This window comes from Manacus candei, unplaced genomic scaffold (genome assembly GCF_025592945.1).
Source record: "Manacus candei isolate 608988 ecotype Guabito, Panama unplaced genomic scaffold, ASM2559294v1 h1tg000034l, whole genome shotgun sequence".
NCBI classification, from domain to species: Eukaryota; Metazoa; Chordata; class Aves; order Passeriformes; family Pipridae; genus Manacus; species Manacus candei.
The window spans coordinates 7,809,234-7,825,011 of record NW_026138082.1 but is presented as its reverse complement, the minus strand read 5'-3'; the positions used below and the strand labels follow the sequence as shown (position 1 = coordinate 7,825,011).

General features: G+C 40.7%; 1 protein-coding gene across 10 annotated transcripts in view; it reads right to left on the bottom strand.

Moving 5' to 3' along the window:
- TRDN (triadin) overlaps positions 1 to 15,778 on the bottom strand; it is a 224,279-nt gene that overhangs the window by 95,364 nt on the left and 113,137 nt on the right. The gene's annotated exons all lie outside the window — the stretch shown is intronic.

Below are 15,778 nucleotides of genomic sequence, written 5' to 3'. Positions count from 1 at the left end.
AGTTCTGTGTTTGGACCAACACTTGATTTTGTTCCCTATCTTAATCACTGAGCATGGTATTGCCATATGCTCTGTGACAACTACTGACAAGAACTCCTCTTGTCTTTCCAAAATATAATTTCTTGGTGAGTCTATGAAGGGCACTTCACTGTACCAATGAGACTGAAGATATGCACAAGGTAAAGCAAAGTACTGCTCCTTCAGAGCTGTTCCTGACCCACTTGGCTATAGCAGTAAACTCTCTGACCAAAGTTTAAATAATTTCCTTTGAGAATAACTTGGGAATAACAGTGAAATTTATTGGCAGGGGCCAGCAAGCCTTGAATCCTAGACTTCAGGTTTTGCATTTAAATCTCTAGTCTGCAGAGATTTCCCCATATGAAATGAGGAGAAACTGCAGATAATGTTATTACAGCTGGGTAAAATGGGAGGATGTGGAGCTTCTGGAAGTTAAAATCGAATTTCCCCAAGCAACATGAGACTGGACTATAAGAAAGAATTCTTAAATGTACTGATAACCTATGTGGCATATAAAGTAGTTTGAATAATGTAGGACTATGAAAAAGAGTTAATTAACTATCATTCCTCTGTTGTTGATTACTATAGAAAACTGGTGATAGTACTCTAAAATTTTGACAGATCATTTTCCATTGAAGCAGGAAAAATTAAACCCTTCCATCCATTCTCTGTGAAGGGTGCCTTCTCATCTCATCATCACCTCTATTTCCTCCCCATTCACAGTAACAGGCTTTTTGAAACTTCTATGGTGTGTCCAAGTCCCTTCTGATTAACCCTTGTGTGTGTTGCTTCTCCTGTGTGCTATCTCCTTGCATCATCCTGTCTATCACCATTTACAAATCAGCTCTATATTCTGCAGAGCCAGTGAGTGCCTGCAAACCCTGAACAGCAGAGCATCAGAGGCAGGTAGCAGCTTAAAGCTCATTGAGATTTCCAGTAAGTGGAGTGGCAATGCACATGGGTGAAATACTAAATGTTACGTCAAGCAGACTTCCCAAGATCATTAAAAAGTTCACTTGATAGAGTAAAAGATAAAGCAAGTAGAGGAGGGATGTGGGCCAACAAGTGATTCAGTTATAGTAAAAAACAGTCTGCACTTTGGGAATGGCCACTTTCAACTGTACCAGTTATTCATGGTTCCACTAATTGGTGATTTCTCCTCTCTACTTTGTACTTGCTGGAATGCATTCAGTCTTCCCCTCCACAACCACAGAACAGGTGGAAACATGTTCATGTCCACGTTAAATGCTTGCTCATGTCTGAACAGTATCCTAGCTTGTATCAGAACTCCTGTGACCAGGGCTAGGGTAGTAATCATCCCCCTGTACTCAGCACTAGTGAGGCTGCAACTCAAATCCTCTGTTCAGTTTTGGACCTCTCACTGCAAGAAAGATATTGAGATGCTGGAGCGTGTCCATAGAAGGGCAATAGGGTTAGTGAAGGATCTGGAGCACAAGTCACATGAAGGGCAACTAAGGGTGCTGAGGTTGCTTAGCTTGGAGAAAAGGAGGCTTGGGAGTGGGGGGAGGGGGAAGACCTTATTACTCTCTACTACAACCTGAAAGGTTGCAGCAAGATGGATGTCGATCTCTTCTCCCAGAAAACAAGCAATAGGACAAGAAGAAATGGCCTCAAGCTGTGCCAAGGGAGGTTCAGATTTGATATTAGGAAAAAATTCTTCACAAAAAGGGTGATCAAGCACTGGAAGAGGATTCCCAACAAAATGGTTGAGTCATCATCCCTGGAGGCATTGAAAGAAGTGTACATGTGGCACTTGGAGACATTGTTTAGTGGTGGAGTTGGCAGTGCTGGGTTTAAGGTTGGACTCAATGATCTTAAAGGTGTTTTGCAACCTGAAAGAATCTATGTTTCTATGTTCCATTTCCTTCTGTATTCATCAGACATGGTTTAAAAAAGTAAAACTTCTGGAGCATGAGATCAGAGTCATCCACACACAGGAAGCTCTAAGTGCAGTTAATTACAGAAACTGCAGTCATTTAGGGAAAAGGTAATGATTTTTTACGTAGCAAATGTGAGTAATAACATTACTTCCTAAAATTTAGGAATCAGATACTTTCCTGGAATAAACTGTCATTTGAATTACTGCAAATATTATAAAACCAGAAAATTTTCTTCAGCATTTTTTATCTTTTCTTGAAACAGCATGGGGGATAGACTCTCTAATTTTTTCTTAATAAAGCTCAGCACCAATACTTTTTGAAGGATTCAGAGGAGAAGTCTGGGGGTTTTTTGCATTCAGACTGGGCTTTTTTAAGTGTCTGTCTGCTATGCATCCTTGTGATGCTTTCTGTACTTCTCAACATATTTCCATTTCTTTCTTTCTTTCTCTTGGATAGATAGATGTACAGATGGCATCTATAGACATTATCAATAGGATGAAGATATTTTTCATATTTCTGAACACAGATGCAGTCAACATTCTCACTCTGATGAAAAGGAGATCTTAAATAATGAAATGTCTGTTCGTTCATCTTTATAGATGACACACTACTCTAATTACTCTCATAAGTGAAGCAGAATCTATGAGAAAGGAACCTCATGCAGAAGACATGGCAATCAAGCTAAAAATCAATGCTTTTATAGCCACAGTAATGTAGGGCTCTTCTGTTAAAGAAGATTTGCCTGTTCTATTTTCCTAATCATTCAATTATACTCCATCCGACTTAGTCTCTCAGAGTTACATATAGCAAAGCCACAAAACTGGCTCTGCTTCTTGGAAAACATGTCAGGAGAGCAAACATGGACATTGGGAACATTTATTGAAAGGTTAAACAATTGTAACTGAGACTGAAGTGTAAAGGTTGCCCTGTTATAAGTCAGGAATACCTCTGATCTATGAATCTTTCTAGGGGAAAGGTACACAAGAGACTGAAGTATACTCTAGAATCAGTGACATGAATGTCTTTATCCAATAGGTGCTCATCAAAATTTGCTAAAGGTTTTTAAAGCTTCATTTCAAGGTCAAAGTAAAAATTTATTTTTCTTTTTAAGAGTAAAGCAAAAGAAAGGAAAGAAAATCAGTCTGATTCCAGACTCTGAGTATTCCTATTGGCTGACTTTACTTGTGAGTCAAACCTTCAACTTGTCGATGGAGCAACAGCAGAAAATAGATAGCACTGCATAGCTATGCCATTTCAACCTGTCTGATGCATCTGTGCATGGATGTTTAACACAGAACAATTATCCTAAATATCAGGCCTGCTGACTCAGATGCACATTTTATTCTGGGGACACAAAATTTTTCCTTCACTAAAAAGATTAACTTTGTGTTGTTTGAGGCATAGGCATATTCTAATCCTGTTATTTCTGGATGTGACTGGAAAAATAAACATTACATTAATCCCCAGACCAACATAAACAGAGTTGGAGTAACAAATTAGATTCTTTAATTAAAACTATGCCACCCAGCAGCTTGCACAGCACAGGTAGTTCATTCTACATATTTGAAAGATCAAAGGCAAAGTGTTTATTTGGTTACCTGTGTGGACTTTAGATCGAATATGTATCACCTTCTAGCTTGATTATTTCTAGCATCACAACTCCTCAAAAAGTTCTTTGTGAGATTGACCATACAGTGTCAGAAGAAATTGCCTGTCAAACACTAAAATGACTCCTATGCTTTGCTCAAGGAAGATTTTCTTGCCAACTCATCAAAAAGTAAGTTAGTAGTATAAGCCCAAGCCTCCTCCCTTTTATCTGTATTTATTAAAGGGTTAAAATTTCTAATTCTTTGCCAGCCAGATCTAACAACATAATTCACAAATTACCTTTCTCACATCTCTCCCTACTTTGTGTAGTCAAACACAAAACGCCAGATCTGGACTGAGCAATACTCAGCATAGCCTTGAAAGCACTCCAGCCGGAACCTACTGTGTTTTCATCGGAGAGTTTTGTGCTCACTGGGAGAAAGGGAGGAGCCTTGAAACACCCATCCGAGAACAACAGTGAGTTCCGTGGTGGTGGACTGCTTTTCTTTTCCTCTTCTTCTGTTGGGGGAAGGGTCCCCATTTTTTTTTTGGCTTTTCCCGTGATCCAAGACAGCCTCCCCCCAGACCCCCGTGTGGTGACTGCCAGAGCCCAACAGCGTCCCCTGCAGCCACCACAGAGCACTGCAGGCTCTGCCCCTCCAGTGATCCAACAGCGCCACTGCCAACTGTGATTAGAACTGTGCTGAAGGACAGAGAAGTACTCAGACTGTTTCTTGTGTTTGAAGGGGACTTTTTGGGTACAGGACTATTGTCTAGTTGGTTTTTCTGTGTTCTGTTACTGTCCTTGCCAACATACATATATCTTTTAATAAAGGGTTGTTATTTCTTCTTTTTTGCACACTTCCTCGATTAGAGCCCCTTAATTTTGAATTTACAATTGCTGAGAGAGGAGTTTGGTCTATCTCATGACTCATCCTCTTTAGCAAACATTCCAGTCTTGTCAAACTGAGACAATTTTGCAGTCAGATACTATCACTGGCAATCCTTGAACCTTAACCTTAACCTTATTAATAAAGATTAAAGATTCTGTAAACTGTTAATGTGAGTCCTTCACAGGTGCTAGCAGTTGCTGGAAGTATGTAAAGGTGTGGAGACTCAGGAGGGGGTCTCTCTTTTTAGCATGTGACCCTGCACAAGTCGGTGAAACCTACCTCTGATCCGATGAACTGCTCAGTGTGGAGTTCCCATAATGGGACACTGACAGACTGGTCAGGCACAAGGGTCTCAGCTTTCCTGGGGCACTGACAAACTAATCCAACATTAGGGGTTTAAGAAAATTTCCTCTTTTCATGTGACAATGGACAAAGATGGAAAGGGAGATGCAGTTTCCTCTAAAGCTGATACATAGTGAACGAAAGAGGAAATCAGCCTTTCACTTGAGTCACCACATCAATTGCAATGAAGACAGTCAGACTGAGTCAGGTAAAGAAGAGACAAGGGGAAGACAGGAAAAGCTTATTTCTAACTCTTTCTCTCTTTACATTTCGTCTAATTTCTAGCTCTTGAACACTGAATCCTAATGATGTCCTGGAATGACACAACTGTTTGGTTTTGTTTTGGTATAAATAGTGTTACTATTCCTGGCTGAAGAACTCTTTAAACTCTGAAGAACTCTTTCAACACCATAGTGACCTTGCAACCTCTGTACGTTTTTACAAAAGCAGTTTGGGGGCTCAGTTCTCACAGAAAATCAATGGGAATTATGTGCCTGGCCTTCTGTGACGTGTTTGTAAATCCCACCTGGTACCATGCTACATTGACACATTTTGGAATCATATTGCTGATTACGATGATAATGGAGGACAGAATTCGAAGTCCACTGAGTGCTTTGAAGTTTCAGTGTATGACATATTCAAACTGCCTTTTGTCTTCTTTCAGGAAGAGACTCTCTTAATAGCCAGTCATATGGAGTCCATGGGAATTGCCTTTCTGCTGTGTTTGCATCTCTGCTGGATTTTTTGCCTTGTTGCTCACTGTAACCCTATTTTTATTCTTCTGTTTTTATCTGTTTGGGGAGACACAATTTGATTTTTACTAAATAGTCCTATCTGTCTTGATGATTTCTGGAAATTCAACTAGAAAAGCAGACTTTTAGATTTTCCATGGAAGACTAAATACCTAGAGGATGACTACCAGTCATGTGTTCAGAGTTGCATTCCTGCACTGACTCTTCACTGCATTCTCTTTTAGCTTATCGTGTATCTCTGAGGATACACCTCCATAATGCTCAAGGCTAGAACACACCATCAGGTTATCTAGTCTGACACTTTGCTGTCAGAGACTCCTATATTTCAGCTAGGCAACTTTTCAGGCTGATCTGTATCTTCCATTAGGTAAACAATCATCTTCTGCAGACACAAGGGAAAGCAATATCCACTCTGTGCTGTGGTAGTTTATCACTCTTAGTGTTAAGAACATGTACCTCATTTTCAGTTTGGATTCAGTCAGCTTCAGCTCCCAATCATTCATTCTTGTTTAACTCTCCCTTACTATATTAAAGGGAGCTATTGTAACCAGAATCCTTCTTTTTTTTTTCTACAAAGGTGCTTATTATCCACAATAACAAAGTCACCTCTTTCTGAAGAGGTGAATAGAGTAGTTTATTCTTCTGTGTGAAAAAATCCTTAATTTGTAAATAATTTGAGCGACCTTTTTCATTTTTTTCTCCAATTTGGACATGCAAGTTCAGTCTCTTCAGTGCACTGTACACACGTGATGTGTGGCCATGGTCAGTGTTTCCTGTTACAAGATTAGTAGTTTCATGGCTGTATGAAAAAATATCAACCTCAATTTACCATTACCTTGTCAGTTTTAAAGCTACTTTTCAGATATAAATGTAAGTGGCAATATAACTCATGAGGCAGTAGGGAATTGGGCCCTGAGGTTAGAAAGACTATATTTGGGTGTCACGAGAGAGCATAACTCAGAGTAATGAGATAAAATTAAGCAAGGGAAAATTTAGTCAGACTGGAATGAAGTACTTCTTAACTGTGAGATCTATTAGGTTGTAGAATAATCTTCTGTGGGAATTGATGGAGGCCTAGTTACTTCAGACATTTAGAACTAAACTTGTGAAAGCACTTAAAGATATTCTGTCAGGAATTATCCTGCATTGCCAGAAGGAAGGATCAGATGACCTAGTAGGTCATTTTCACCTCCAGTTTCTGTGATTTTTGTTGTACAAAGCCCCACAAACTGGCAATTTTTATCAAAGTCAAGAGATGCCACTAAACCCTGTGTCAGAGAAAAAAAGAGTGAATTACATCATTTGCTGGTAACTGTTCAGGAATCCTAATCCAGTATTTCTGTGGGCCAGTAAAAACTACCAGTTCTGAGGGCTGCATGCATAGTTTGTGTCTGAAAGAAGAAGCATCTACTAATGCAAAGTATCAAGGGAAACAGCAAGTGAGTTATGAATAGGATCTCAGAGAAGAGGAGTAGAAAAGAAAAAATCAGAATGGGCCTGACATGCCTAATAATGTCATGAACAAGTTATTAGTCAGGAATGGATCAGCCTGTAGTAGAGTAGATGAAACCTTAAGCTGCAGTCATCCAGATGGGAAAATTGGATGGTTTGTATAGGCTTTGATGTATGGGCATTGATTCATATAATTCATATTACCAATTGAAGTCATAATTAAGACAAAATCAAAACCAGGGTCTTTGCTAAGGGTTGAACAACAAGCCAAGTCATGATCTCTACAGAAATATGCTAGTGGACAATGAGTCTAGCAGAGAAAGCTGTCAAAAGAATACCAGTAAATAACACATTAGAGAAGGATCACACAGTTCTAAGCTCCATAAGTTGTTTTTCCTTGTTTTTTTGTGTGTGTGTGCTTTAAAGTGGTTTGTTCCTAAATTTGCTCTCAACTCATAACACACAGCACTCCCTTAATTATTGTTTTTATTCATTCGTCTGCATGAGGAATCACTAGGCAACTCATTGCTTATTATTTCTGTTGCTTAATTTTTGCATTTGTCTCTTCTCCTTATCTCTCTAAACCTGCCTGCAAATAAAAACAACAGGTTCCTGTACTGGGTTTGGGTGGGATTTAGGAGGTAGTTTTCCTCATAGCAGACTGTATGGTGCTGTGGTTTGGATTTGTTGTTCAAATGTTGTTAACACATCAATGTTTTGGCTATTGTGCTGAACAGTGTTTGCACAGCACCAGAGCCTTCTCTTTTTCCCACTCTGCCTGCCCCTACTGGAGGCTGGGAAAAGGTCAGGAGGGGACACAGCTGAAATAAATTCACCAAAGATGTATTCCCTACCATATAATGTCAAGCTCAGCAATAGGAACTCAGGGTAGAGGAAGAACAGGGGAAGGGTGGCCTCTGCTCCAACTGGCTGGGCATTGGTCTGCTTGGCAAGGTGGTGATTGCCATTGCATCACTTGTTTTTTAACTCTTTCTTTCATTTATTAAGCTGTCTTTGTCTCTACCCATGAATCTTTTTTGCTCTTCCTATTCTCTTCCCATCCTGCTGGTGGGTGGGGAGTGAACGAGCAGCTGTGTGGGTGTTTAGCTGCTGGCCAGGATCAACCCAATATAGTGCCTTTTCCTCGTTAAAAAAAAAAAAAAAAGGCAAAGAAACAGTCAGACAGGGTTCTACCTCTCAAAACTCTGTACCTTCTACATGCTGTAGCTGTCATTCTGAAAACAGGTCTGGCCAATCCAAAATGCACGATAACACTTATATGTGCACCCAGTTCCTCATCAACACAGTTTTCACCTTTTCCTCATATTTTGTCTAATAAACTACAAGAAAATTTGTGAATAAATATTTTTTTTTCTGTACATGACCAACCACTTTCAAAATAGCTTAGGCTCTTTTGTTCTGTTTTCACAGTTCCATTTTGTCCCTGTAAGTAACCTAAATTGAGACAGCCTCTACATCTCACCGGCTATTGCAGATGTGATATCGGGGCTTCTTCCGAAAACACCCATCACTGACATCTGCTGACATCTATCACATTAGGGAACATGAGGCACATAGTAGTGCCAAAGCTGGGCTGCTTACAGCTGTTAGCCACTCAGCTGGAAATACACTCTTGGCAGAGGGCAGGATAGAGTGAGGAATTTCAAACCCTGCTCTTGAGAGACAACAGAGACGTTTTCCTACAAATATATGCAAATACAACCCCTTTGCTCAGCTGAAAAATCTGAGATCAACATTTGAATCCCAGATTAAATATTCAATCCATTGCAGATGGATGATCCCAAAGCAGTTCAGGCACTGTGATGTGCACCTACTTCCCTAGATCAGTGGATTAGCCAACTATGTTTTTTTTCTGAGTTTTAACTTATGTCATAAGTTAATTTTTACTTTTCTGGCAGTAATACTGAAAGCATTTGCATTCCAAAATATTTCTTCTGAGAAGAATGTCACATTCAGATGACATTTTAACATATTTATAGCCATGAAAGCAGCAGGATAAAAAGTGCAGGGAGATAAGTAATAGGTTCATCATTTCATTGGAAAACTATTTAAATAGCCTCATTTGAGAACAAACAACAAAAAAACCCCAGGCATATAGGTTGAAAGAAAAAGATAATTTACCACCAGGTGTCAGTAGTTGTTTTTTTATTATAATGAAAGGTTTAATATCAACATTGAAAAGGTAGCAGTTAAGCCAAGGAAGTCACAAAATTAAATGGATTTTTAAAATTGTTTTTCAGACCAGGAGTTTAAAACTGATCAAGGGAATTTGTCTTCCTGCCTGTATAAAGAACAATAACAAGACACTGTCGGTGTATAAATTTATCTTTTCCCTCCATTTTCTATTAAATCATTGGGGTTTTTTTTCAAATTACACTGTCCTTTAAAGAAAAGAAAGTAGAGTTGATGCAAATGCATCTGTGGTCAACTCATGCAAAAAGTCACTGGGACCTGGTAGGTCTTGTTTATTTTTGTTTTATCACCTCCACTCTGCTCTACCTATGTAGTACTAACATCCTTCCTCCAAAGTATGGTTAAAGATAGACCTTCCCCCCAGCTACTTGATCTCATTGTATGACAGGGTAGCAAGAATAGCCTGGTTAACCCGGTTCTGTGGCAGTCATAAGGTTCTGTTTTCAACTTTTATGTTTAAGATTTACTTTTAGATTGTTTTCTTCATGGCTGCAGAGGGAGTTCACTTGATTTTTACAGTGACATAATTAAAATGCACCTCAGCATTTGTAACTTTAAACGCCCAGGGACTTTTCCTATTCAGGAGGCAAAGATTTACTCTGTATCTAAAGAGAAACATCACCACTCCCCTCCTCAGCTAACACTGACTGGTGTGAAACATATGACACGATGTCATGTGTCACAGATACATCTATACCATGTTCATATCTTTATCAATGATCTCTATGAAGGGATCAAGTGCCCCCTCAGTCAATTTGCAGACCCCATGTAGCACTACAGGCCTGGGGAAGAATGTCTGGAAAGCTTCCTGGTGGAAAGGACCTGGGATTGCTGATTGATAGTGGCTGAACATGAGCCAGGAGTGTGCCCAAGTGGTCAAGAAGACCAATGATACCCTGGTCTGTATCAGAAATAGTGTGGCCAACAGGACTAGAGAAGTGGTTGCCCTTCTGTACTTGGTGCTGGTGACGTGACACCTTGAAACCTTTGTTCAGTTTTGGGTCCCTCTGTGCAAGAAAATCATTGAGGTGCTGGAGTGTGTCCAGAGAAGGCCAATGGAGCTGGTGAAGGGGATGGAACAAAAGTTTTATAAGAAGCAACGGAGAGAGCTGGAGTTGTTTAGCTTGAAGAAAAGCAGGCTCAAGGGGGACCTTATCACCCTCTACAAATAGAAAGGAGTTGATCTCTTTTTCCAGATAACAAGCAACAGGATGAGAGGAAACAGTCTCAAGTTGCACTGGGCTGAGGGATATAAAAATTTCTTCACTGAAAGGGTGGTCAAACATTGGAGCAGGCTGCCCAGGGAAGTGGTTGAGTCACCAAACCTGAGTATTTAAAAGGTATTTAAAAGATATTTAGATCATAAAATCATAGAATCATAGAATCAGCTGGGTTGGAAGGGACCTCCAAGATCATCAAGTCCAACCCTTGATCCAACACTGCGACGGTGGTTACTAGACCATGGCACTAAATGTCACATCCAGTCTCATCTTAAAAACCTCCAGGGACAGTGAATCCACCACTTCCCTGGGCAGCCCCTTCCAATGCCCGATTACACTTTCTGTAAATAATTTCTTCCTAATATCTAACCTAAACCTCCTCTAGAACAGCTTAAGACCATGCCCTCTTCTCTTACTGATAGTTGCCTGGGAGAAGAGACCAACCCCCACCTGGCTACAACCTCCTTTCAGAGAGTTGTAGAAAGTGATGAGGTCTCCCCTGAGCCTCCTCTTCTCCAGGCTGAACAGCCCCAGCTCCCTCAGCCTCTCCTCATAGGACTTGTGCTCAAGTCCCTTCACCAGCCTCATTGCTCTCCTCTGGACCTGCTCCAACACCTCGATATCCTTCCTGAACTGAGGGGCCCAGAACTGGACACAGTACTCCAGGTGTGGCCTCACCAGCGCTGAGTAGAGGGGAAGAATCACTTCCCTGGTCCTGCTGGCCACACTGTTCCTGATCCAGGCCAGGATGCCATTGGCCTTCTTGGCCACCTGGACACACTGCTGGCTCATGTTCAGTTTCTTGTCAATGCAGCCTCTCAGGTCCCTTTCTGCCTGGCTACTCTCCGGACACTCTGTGCCCAGCCTGTAGCACTGCAGGGGGTTGTTGTGGCCAAAGTGCAGGACCCGGCACTTGGCCCTGTTGAACCTCATCCTGTTGGAATCAGCCCAACTCTCCAGCTTGTCCAGGTCCTTCTGCAGAGCCCTCCTGCTTTTCAGCTGATCGGCACTCACCCCCAACTTGGTGTCATCTGCAAATTTGCTAATGATGGACTCAATCCCCTCATCCAGATCATCAATAAAGATATTAAACAGAACTGGGCCCAACACTGATCCCTGGGGGACACCACTAGTGACTGGCTGCCAACTGGATGCAGCCCCGTTCCCCACCACTCTCTGGGCCCGGCCCTTCAGCCAGTTCCTGACCCAGCACAGGGTGTCCCTGTCCAAGCCGTGGGCTGCCAGCTTTTCCAGGAGTATGCTGTGGGAGATGGTGTCAAAGGCTTTGCTGAAGTCCAGACAGACCACATCCACAGCCTTCCCCTCATCCACCATGAGGGTCACCTGATCATAAAAGGAGATCAGGTTGGTCAGACAGGACCTACCCTTCCTAAACCTGTGCTGGCTGGGTCTGATCCCTTGTCCATCCTGTAGGTGCTGTGTGATTGCACTTAGGATGATCTGCTCCATAACCTTGTCAGGCACTGAGCTCAGGCTGATGGGGCTGTAGTTTCCCAAGTCCTCCTTGCAACCCTTTTTGTGGATTGGTGTGACATTTGCCAACTTCCAATCATCTGGGACCTCCCCAGTGAGACAGGACTGTTGATAGATGATGGAGAGTGGCTTGGCAAGCTCTTCCGCTGGCTCCCTCATCACCCTTGGGTGGATCCCATCTTGTCCCATAGACTTGTGGGGATCCAAGTGGCTCAGCAGGTCGCTAACTGTTTCCTCCTGGATTACAGGGGGTTTATTCAGATTCTTATCTCTTTCTACAAGCTCCAGAAGCCAGCTGTCCTCAGGACAACCTGTCTTACTGTTGAAAACTGAGGTAAAGAAGGTGTTAAATATCAGCCTTTTCCTCATCTTTGATAACTATATTCCTGCCCATGTCCAATAAATGTGGTGCTTAGGGATATCATTTAGTGGGACTTGGCAGAATTGTGCTAACAGTTGGACTAAATTATTTGGAAGGTCTTTTCCAACCTAGAATAGTCTATGATTCTGTGAGAGAGGCATCCTCAACACGAGATGTACAACCACTGCAACCTAGTTCCTTGATTTAGAGAGGAGCTGTAATGTTGCTTTGTAAGGGCTTGTATGTTCTTTTGGAGGCATGCATGTATCAGCACAACAAAATACAAATCAAATTCATGCTGCCTGATCTGAGTGGATCTGTACACCAGAACGTTTGACTCCCTTAAAAGGTTTTTCACTGACATCAGAACCTAGGGATTTTTGAGCACAGGTCCAGCTGATAAGGCCTTATGCTTTGTAGCAAAAACATTTTCTTCCTAAACATCAGTTGCATTTGCTGATGTCTGTGGTTTATCATTAGGGAAATAGCGAAGGTGTATAAAAATTCGGGTTCTTTAATCAGATACCTTTGGTTTAACTTTCAGAAGATATGTATGAACAGAAGATAAATATGTGAATAACTGGCCTGGATTATATATCTGTACCTGAATTTCCCTGTGGGGAAAGTGGAGAGAAAGACACTGACTGTCTTTCTAAAGTGTTGCTAAGATTTACTATCAAAAAAATGCAGGAATAACAGGAAGGAAAGATCATCAATGACAGCTGAGCAGACCGTTAGTTAGGAAATGGTATGATGATCCAGGCTGACATTTTTATTGCTTTGTAAACTCATTTATTACCCATGTTATTTGTTCTGAGAATCAAAACAAAATGGGAAAGGAGTTTGCAGCAACCAGATTTAAAGGCTGGTGCGAACATCATTTCTAGGAAAGCTGATACAGAAGGAGCAGAGAAGTTCCAGATTGTTGAGTTTCTGGGAAAGAGACCATCAGAAACATTCTGCAAGCAAACTCTGAGTGGCTGAATACATCAGTCTCTGGATATTCATTTTCATGTAGTATTGGACAACAAAGCTTTAACAGAGAAGGCCCCCTTTCTCAGTCAAATTACAGGCTGGACCCCTCCAAGCTGATGTGTCCCAAGCACTGGGATGAACTCTGGGAGAGCCTGGCAAAGGCTTGTCTCTGCCGAGGTGTAACAAGCCCCTTCACAGGGATTTGGAGATGCAGCTCCTTCTGTATCCAGAGTAGCACTGGAAAGATTTTTGTAAAATGTTTTGAAGTCTGACTGTGCCAGACCCTTGTGTCTGATGATTATGTTTGTTCAAGTTAGACCTCTGAGTTTGTAACAATGGAATTATCTATTTTTCAGAACAATTAACACAATGGTATTGTACAAGCTGGAGGTTGGAGGATTAATGTGGTTTTATCTACAATGCACTTTTAAAAGCTAATTAAGAATCATTCAGTTTGCTCTGTACTAAAGACTGAGAACATTTCACACTTGATGACTCTTGATCCTCTGAAGGAGCAGAAAGAGGGGGGGAGAGAAAGAGGAATGGATGAAGAGAGAATTGTAGAAAGAATGAGCTGGCATGCAAATAAACAAATACATCATAGGGATGCAGTTAGTAGAAAGCAATAAAAAAAAAGTAATTCTGGTAACACTAGAGATAAAATTGTCTCTTGGACCAAAGGGCTAATCTAAACTATTAATCTGCAAATATAATCAGTATTTGAAATTACAAGTTTTCCTTGTTAAAGGAAGAGAGATGGAAAGGAATAAAGAGAAGTGCTTCTCTAAGACCATTGTTTTAGAGATGTTTTTGTCACCTAGTGTTTACAAAGCATCTCCTCCTCCTCCTCTCTCTCTCTCTTGTGCCTGACATTCTGTATATGGGGAAAGCCGGTTAATGGGCCTCCTGTCAGAGATGGGTCTTCCGGGAGAAAGTATGCAAGCATGTGGAGCAGAGGTGGCACTTGGGTGCCAGAAGGACCCTGGAGCAGAAGGAGCTGCCTGCTGGTACAGGGAACGATGTGGGTGGTGGTGAGAAGGCAGCTTGCCCTGCAAACACCTGGGCTTCAGGGATTGTAGGTGTCAGGGGAAGCAAAATGAGGTACAGAATCAGAGATATACAGAGGTAATGCAGAATTTGAGAACCAGGGCAAAGATTTTATTTTCCATGCAGTGGTCTCTACCTAACCTTTTAAAGGTAAGAAAATTGAAAGCTGTTTCCTGCTTTTGGATGCTTATCTATGCTACTGCTGATTCAAGCACTTGGAGGTTCATTTTCTGTCTCTGTCCAAAGCATGTAAATACTATCAGACATTGAAGTACCTCATTTCAAAACTGGGCTATGCACTACTATTCTGTTGATCAAATATGGCAATTATTTCAGGTTTAAAACCTTTTAGGGATAACAATAGGTGCTGCCAACCAAAGCTAGAAAGTACACATGCATTCAGAGCAAGCTGAATGAGGAATAACAGTAACATGTGTACGTAGAATATATTATGGATTACCATCCTCTTGCACAAAGGCTAGTAAACTCTTCAAAATGCAGCAACCTACAGAGCTAATAAAAGGGATAGAAATGTGTGGATGTCTCAGTTTGTCTAATTTGTGTCTTTCTAGCGTTGGTAGGATGACTCACTGGATTTAGCAACTGCTTGTGAAGATGAACATATTAATAACTTTATGCTGTAGCTCTGCCATAAAATGTAATCTTTTACAATTCTGTATTCTCAAGTGAAATACAAGCTTAGAATCAGAACAAAATTAGAAAAGATATGTGAATTGTCAGCTTATTTTCTTTTAAAACCTGTGTTTATACATTTAAATATGCAATTTAACTTGGAAAAGAGTATTCCCTTTCTACCCCATCCCTTTCTCCGGTGTGTACAACTCCCTACTATGAAAGACATGTTTAAATGTAGGACTACCAAGATAGTTGTCCAAGGTAATTTGTGTAGGTTTGTATTGTACCAAACATAAATTACCATTTTTCTTCCCATCCATAAACACTTGAATAAGAAAGCTTATACAGACCATGTATGACTCAATGACGAAGAAACCAGCTGCTTATTGACATTTGCATATATAATCCACAATGTTAGTAAACAATGAGATATAGATCCTTTTGGCTTTTGATAACATTCAACAGATTTGAATAATTAGAAAACAGATCAGAAGGTTTACCCTGAGGATGTAGTAAATACAGTCGAATCTTTCAGTCCTATTTTAAACTTTTCTCCATGTTTTTAGGCATTACTCTAATCTACAGGAAGGTTAATCTGAGTACTTGATGGTTTGTAGAGGGTTATATAGAAAAGTGAGTGACAAACCAGCAAGTAGAATCGGTGTTTCTAGGTATTCAGATGATGACCAAACCACTAAACTGATCATTTTGTTTCTCTTTGATTTTAATGAGACAGTTTCACAGATTGTGTAACTTACTGTTGTATTTGGGCATTGAACATACTTGGAAATTTACTGAAATAATGGCAAAAAAATTACAAAATTTTTAATGTCGACTAGACCCAAATGTTGATTTCTAATCTTATGGAAAAATCTATCTTTTTATG